This window comes from Panthera tigris, chromosome F3 (genome assembly GCF_018350195.1).
Source record: "Panthera tigris isolate Pti1 chromosome F3, P.tigris_Pti1_mat1.1, whole genome shotgun sequence".
NCBI classification, from domain to species: Eukaryota; Metazoa; Chordata; class Mammalia; order Carnivora; family Felidae; genus Panthera; species Panthera tigris.
Genome location: NC_056678.1, coordinates 64,443,667 through 64,450,983, shown reverse-complemented (window position 1 = coordinate 64,450,983; position 7,317 = coordinate 64,443,667).

Sequence of the window (7,317 nt, the reverse complement as noted above, 5' to 3'; positions counted from 1 at the left end):
CTTCCATCCCATAACAACAACAACAACAACAACAACAACAACAAAATAAAAATCAAGATTTTCTACGGGACGTACAAGGTATGCAAAAAAAACCTTGATGGACTGAATTCCGGTGAAAAAATATGCCCTTCGTAGTTGAGCAGAGAGCCAAACAGCTCAAGACTTGGGGCAGGATCTGGTCTGGGGTACAGACCAGCAGAAGAGAGAGTCTGCCAAAAACAGAGACTTTGAGGAGAAGGACAAATGAGATGAAACTTATGTGATGGTGTGGGCTGGCAAGACAGGCTGGAATTTGGAAGCCCCCAGTGCAAGACCAAATTGTCTTGCCCAACAAGTCCCATCCCCTCCGGAATTTTGCTGAGAAAGTGGCACTGAGGAGGGGCTGGAAATCAGAGGCAAGTTGTATGGTATCGCATATTTCATAATAGTTGGATTCCAGAGTTTTAATACAAAAGAAAACAAAAAAGTACGGAAGCTGCAGCCCAACATTGTCCCACCTCAAATATCAGCAAGATCTAAAAGGCACGGGTGGTGAAGGAGGTGAGGGGTTAAGTTAATTACAGATGAATCCTATTCCAGCTTAATTTTTTTAATGTTTATTTATTTTTGAGTGAGAGAGAGAGAGAACACGAGTGGGGAAGGGTCAGAGAGAGAGGCAGACGCAGAATCTGAAGCAGGCTCCAGGCTCCGAGCTGTCAGCACAGAGCCCAATGCTGGGCTCGAACCCACCAACCACGAGATCATGACCTGAGCTGAAGTCAGACGCTTAATCGACGGAGTCACCCAAGCGCCCCCTATTCCAGCTTAATTTGATTCTAAGTGAAATATTAATGAGCAGCTTCGCCCTCAAACTGCCATGCAGAGGGAAGGGGCTACATTCCCAGGAAAATCAATAAAGCAAAGCAGAATAGAGTAAAAAATATCACACCTGAATATACACTATCTCTTGTTTTTAGAGTCCGTTTTGTCCGGGGTGCCTGGGTGGCTCAGTTGGTTGAGCGTCTGATCATGGACTCAGGTCATGATCTCGCGGTCCATGGGGTCGAGTGTTGGACTGTTTGCTGTTAGCGCTGAACCCACATTGGATCCTTCATCGCCCTCTCTCTCTGCACCTCCCCCACTCGTGCTCTCTCTCTCTCTCTCAAAAATGAATAAACATTAAAAAAATAAAAACTATTTTGTCTGATATAGGTATAGCTACTTCAGTTTTCTTTTGGTTTCCACCTGTATGGAATATCTTTTTCCGTCCCTTCACCTTCAATCTGTGTATGCCTTTACATCTTAAGTTATAGACATCAAATTACATAATGATAAAGAAGACAATCCAGCAAGAGGATATAACATTTATAAAAATGTATGCATCCAACATAGGAGCACCTAAATGCATAAAGCAAATACGGAAAAAAAACATAAAAGAAAAAATTGACAACAAAACAGTAACAGTAGGAGACTTTAATACCCCATTTACATCAATGCATAGATCATCCAGACAGAAAATGATGGGGGGCGGGGGGGCGTCTGGGTGGCTCAGTCGGTTAAGCGGCCGACTTCAGCTCAGGTCATGATCTCGCGGTCCGTGGGTTCGAGCCCTGCGTCGGGCTCTGTGCTGACAGCTCAGAGCCTGGAATCTGCTTTGGATTCTGTGTCTCCCTCTCTCTCTGCCCCTCCCCCGCTCATGTTCTGTCTCTCTCTCTGTCTCAAAAATAAATATACATTAAACAAATTTTTTTAAAGAAAGAAAATGATAGGCAAAGCTCAGCCTTAAATTACCCATTAGTCCAAATGGACTTAGCAGATACACAGAACATTCCATCCAAAAGGAGCAGAATATGCATTCTTCTCCAGTGCACGTGGAACATGTTCCAGAATAGGTCATATGTTAGGCCACAAAACAGTTCTTAATAAATTAAAAGAGAATTGAATTCATACCAACCACCTTTTCTGACCACAATGGTATGAAACTAGAAATTATGCGAAGAAAACTAGAAAATTCTCAAATATGTGGAGATTAAACATGTTGCTGAACAACTAATGGGTCAAAGAAGAAACCAAAAGAAATTTTTTAAATACCTGATGATGAATTAGAATGGAAATATACCAAAATTTGTGAGACGTAGCAAAAGCAGTTCTAAGTGGAAAGCTCATAGCCATAAATGCCTATCTCAAAAAAAAGCAAGACAAGTCCCAGATAAATAACTTTCCACCTCAAGGAACTAGAAAAAGAAGACTGAGTGATGCCCAAAGTTAGTGGAAGGAAGGAAATAACACAGGTTAGAGCAGAAATAAATGAAATGAGGATGAAAAAGACAATAGACAAGATCAATGAAATCTGGAGTTGGCTCTTTGAAAAGATAAACAAAATTGAAAGGCCAGCTTTTAGCTACTCTCACCAATAAAAAAAGAGAGAGGGCTCAAGTGAATAAAATCAGGAATTAACCTATACATATACGGTCAGTTAATTTATAACAAAGGAGCCAAGAACATACAATGGAAAAGGATGGTCTCTTCAATGAATGGGAGATATTCCATTCATTGAAGTTTTCTGGGAAAACTGGATATTCACATGCAGAAAGTGAAACTGGTCCCTATCTTACACCATAGACAAAAATGAACTCAAAATAAGTTAAAGACTTGAATGGAAGACCTGAAACCACAAAACTCCCAGAAAACAGGCGGTGAGCTTCCTGACATAGGTCTTGGTGATGAGTTTTTTGAATCCGGTACCAAAATCAAAGGCAACAAAGCAAAAACAAACAAACGGGACTACATTTAACTAAAAAGCTTCTGTGCAGCAAAGGAAACCACCAGCAAAAGGCAAAGGCAACCTGTTGAATTGGAGAGAATATTTGCAAATTATACGTCGGATAAGATGTTAATATCCAAATACATAAAGAATTCATATAACTCCATAGCAAAAAAAAAAAAAATCCAATTAAAAATGGGCAGGGGTGCCTGGGTGGCTCAGTTGGTTAAGCATCTGACTTCAGCCTAGGTCATGATCTCACGGTCCGTGAGTCTGAGCCCCGCGTCAGGCTGTGTGCTGTCAGTTCCGAGCCTGGAGCTTGCTTTGGATTCTGTGTCTCCCTCTCTCTCTGCCCCTCCCACTCTGCCACTCACACTCTGTCTCTCAAAAAAATGAATAAATGTTAAAGAAAATTTAAAGAAAATGGGCAGAAGATCTGAATAGACATTTTTCTAAAGAAGACACACAGATGGCCCACAGGTACGTGAAAAGATGCTCAACGTCATTAGCCATCAGGGAAATCAAATCAAACCACAGTAAGGTACTTCTATACATCCTTTAAAATGGGTAAAATGAAAAAAAAATCACTGTGCTGGTTAATTTCATGTGTCAACCTGACCGGGCCACAGGATGCCCAGAGGGCTGGTAAAACACAACTTCTGAGTGTGTTGGGAGGGTGTTCCTGGGGGAGGTTAGCACGTGAATCAGTCCACGGAGTAAGGCGGAGTCATCGGCCTCCTGCCCTCTGCCTGGGGATTGCACATCGGTGCTCCTGGACTCTGGAAGGTACAGCACCAACTTTCCCGCCTCTTCGACTGGCAGACAGCAGGCTGTAAGACTTTTCAGGCTCCATCATCACATGAGCCAAATCCTTAGGATAAACCCCATTCTGGCTATATGTGTATATATCCAATTGGTTCTGTTTCTCTGGAGAAACCTGACTCGCCATATCACGTGTTGGCAGGGATACGGAAGCACCGAAACTCTTGCAATGCTCCTGGCTTATGTGTACCGAAAATGGCGGCTGTGGATGAATGTTCATGTCCCCCTACCATCCATATGTTGAAATCTAACCGCCAATGTGATGCTATCAGGTGGGAAGTTGGGGGGGGGGGTGGTGTGGAAAGTGATTTGAATGGAGCCCTCATGAGTGGGAATGTGCCCTTATAAAAATGGCCCCAGAGAGCGTCCTCCCCCTTCCACCATGTGAGGACACGGTGCAAAGACAGCCATTCACACCAGGAATCTGGTCCTCCCTGCACCAAATCTGCTGGCACCGTGATCTGGCACTTTTTTCCCTCCAGAACCACGAGAGAGCAATTTCTGTTGTTTATAAGCCACCTAGTTTACAGTATTTTGTCACAGCAGCCCGAATGGGCTAAGACGATATTAGAAAACTGTGGCAGGGCACCTGGGTGGCTCAGTCGGTTCAGCCTCCGACTTCAGCTCAGGTCATGATCTCACAGTTCGTGAGTTTGAGCCCCGGGTCGGGCTCTGTGCTGACAGCTCAGAGCCTGGAGCCTGCTTCAGATTCGGTGTCTCGCTCTCTCTCTGCGCCTACCCCTCTCTCTCTGTCCCTCCCCATCTTGTGCTCTGTCTCTCTCTTTCTCCAAAAAGAAAAAAAAAAGCACACTGTAGCGTGTGGTCTGATAAAAGGCACACACAATCTGCTTAAAAGTGATCAAAAACTTTTAGGCACGTAACAACACAGCACTTGCATTCATGAAACAAAAATTGCTTGAAATACAATTGGAATTTGCCGGAAGGATGGCCAGTGTTTCTTTTTATTCAAATTAACCTGGCCACTTAACACGGTCATGAGGGTGCGTCTGGGCCAGCTCACTGCACTGTTTCCTTCTAGTTTTTTCTTGGAGGAGCTACCTGCTTTACATCCACAAACCGGTCAGCCAGAAGTCGCTGCTTCTACTGCAAAGTTCTTTCTCTTGCCAATACATTGTATTGCCTTAATAGCGTGGCCTAAATCCTGAAACAAATCGGTTCTGTTAGTGATTACACGTTGCATTTGAAGAAACGTATACAAAGCTGTATTTTTCTATCAGTAATAAGAATTAATTAGTATTGGGGCAACTGGGTGGCTCGGTGGGTTAAGCAGCTGACTCCAGCTCAGGTCATGATGTGGCGGTTTGTGAGTTCGAGACCCCCGTCGGGCTCTGTGCTGACAGCTCAGAGCCTGGAGCCTGCTTCAAATTCTGCGTCTGCCTCTCTCTTTCTGCCCCTCCCATGCTCACACTCTGTCTCTCTCTGTCTCTCAATAATAAATAAAAGTTAAAAAAATTAAAAAAAAAAAGAATTAATTGGTATTGATATCCCTACTGCCTAACAAAATGAAATAGTAGCATTTATTTCTCTCAGTAGGCTGGAATGATCTTCACACTGAACTCTACTGGACAATTCTTGACTCTCCTATTTCTAGAATAATCATATAACTTATCATCTAAGCCAAGGAATGTTTGAGATTTAAAAGGGCACTTAACTGGGGCACGTGGGTGGCTCAGGCAGTTAAGTGTCTGCCTTCAGTTCAGGTCATGATCACGGTTGGTGAGTTCCAGGCCCGCAATGGGCTCTGTGCTGACAGCTCGGAGCCTGGAGCCTGCTTCTGATGCTGTGTCTCCCTCTCTCCCTGCCCCTCCTCCGCTCAATCTGTGCCTCTCTCTCAAAAATAAACATTAAAAAAAATTTTTAAGGGCACTTAACTAATTAATACCTTGTGATTTTTTGAAATATTAATATGTTGGATGACAAATCGATTTTTATTATAATGGTGAACTGGAAAAATAGTTTAAAAACATTTTCAAAGAGGTTATAATCTACAAAGAGACATAAACTCATGTCTAAAAATTAGACATAATTTTAATGAACATTAAAACAACGGTGTTATGGGGCACCTAGATGGCTCAGTTGGTTAAATGTCTGACTCTTTTTTTTTTAATTTTTTAAAAAGTTTTTTTTTAAGTTCATTTATTTTGAGAGAGAGAGAGAGAGAGAGAATGAGTGGCAGAGAGAGAAAGAGAGAGAATCCCAAGCAGACTCCTCACCATCAGCACAGAGCCCGACAAGGAGCTTGAACTCACAAACCATGAGACCGTGACCTGAGCCGAGATCAAGAGCCAGAAAGCATTTGACTCTTGATTTTGGCTCAGTTCATGATCCCACAGTCATGAGATTGAGTCCCGTGACCTGCTTGGGATTCTCTCTGTCCTCTCTCTCTCTCTCTGCCCCTCCCCGACTGTCTTATGCATACGCACTTTCTCAATATAAATAAACACTAAAAAAAAACCACACCCAACTGTGTGTTGTATCACATATGTGACTGGCCAAGAAAATCGGCTATATCAATTGCTGTTGAGGAAAGGGGAAAGAAGGAACTTTAATGTACTGTCAGCAGGAGTATAAATTTTGCAGAACAATTGCACACATTTAGTGTTGACTATTTGCATAAATATTTGCATAAATTATGCTTTTTTCCCCCTCTCATCTAATTCTCAACTCCAAAGTGTGACTGCAGTAAAGGTAACTCTGATATCTTGATTCTTTTTTTTTTTTTTTTTTTTTTTTTAATTCTGAGCTGCAGTGTTTCATCTTTGGCTGGAAATTTTCTACATTTTCATTGTTCCTTCAGACTTTTTATCTAAAATAAGCCTACTCTCCTCACTCCTCCCTCCGAGTCTGGCGCACCTCCTATGAGCTTCCTGAGCATCCCTTTCTTCCCCTGTCATTAAGGTGACTAACACATTCTGGTTTGCCCAACCATTGCCCCGTTGTAATTACTAACAGTATCTCCTTTATCGTCCCATGGATCCCAGAGCATCATGTGCTCCTCTACCTATCATGATGCTGCGATTGTCTGTGTCCTTTGTATCTCCCCCTAGATGACAAGTTCTAACACTTAGCAGAAACTTAATAACTCTGTTGAATGAGAGTAGCGTTGAATAAAATTAGGAGTCTTCTGTGACAGAAACTAACTGCAGCGAACCTTGACTAGCGCTGGCCGTCAGTTCACGATGGGCTTCCTTATCTCTAACGGAAGGGGTCAGCTCTCCCTCCAGCCCGCAAGTGTTGGGAACCGATGAGGATTCGGCCACAGCTTCGGCGAGTCTGTGACTCAGTCCTGATCCTTTAGACCAGAAGCGGTGTGGGGTGGACTGTATTGCTACGTCTCCCCCTTGTGGCTGTTGTGGGGAACTCATCACAAAATCCTTTCCGGTTCTAAGGAGGTGGTTCTGTGGATCTGAACCCAGATTTCGTTTGAGTTTGAGATAGGGTCTGGGCATCAGTATATATTTTTGAAGCTCCCCAGGGAACTCGGATATTTATTTCAGCTTGGGAACACGAGCAGGTGTGGGCCCACACAGCTCTCGTCTCTGTGGGAGGGTGGCTCCTACCTTGAGCTAAAACCCTTGCCCACACCCTAGGAAAGAGACAGCTCCCCACCCCATCAAACCAAATGAGACACCCTCAGCGCTTCATAGCTTTAGAGACACAAGTCTGTGGAACGTGTCTTGCCATACTGCTACGTTATGAATCCTTCAGGTGACACGAGACAAAACTGCACG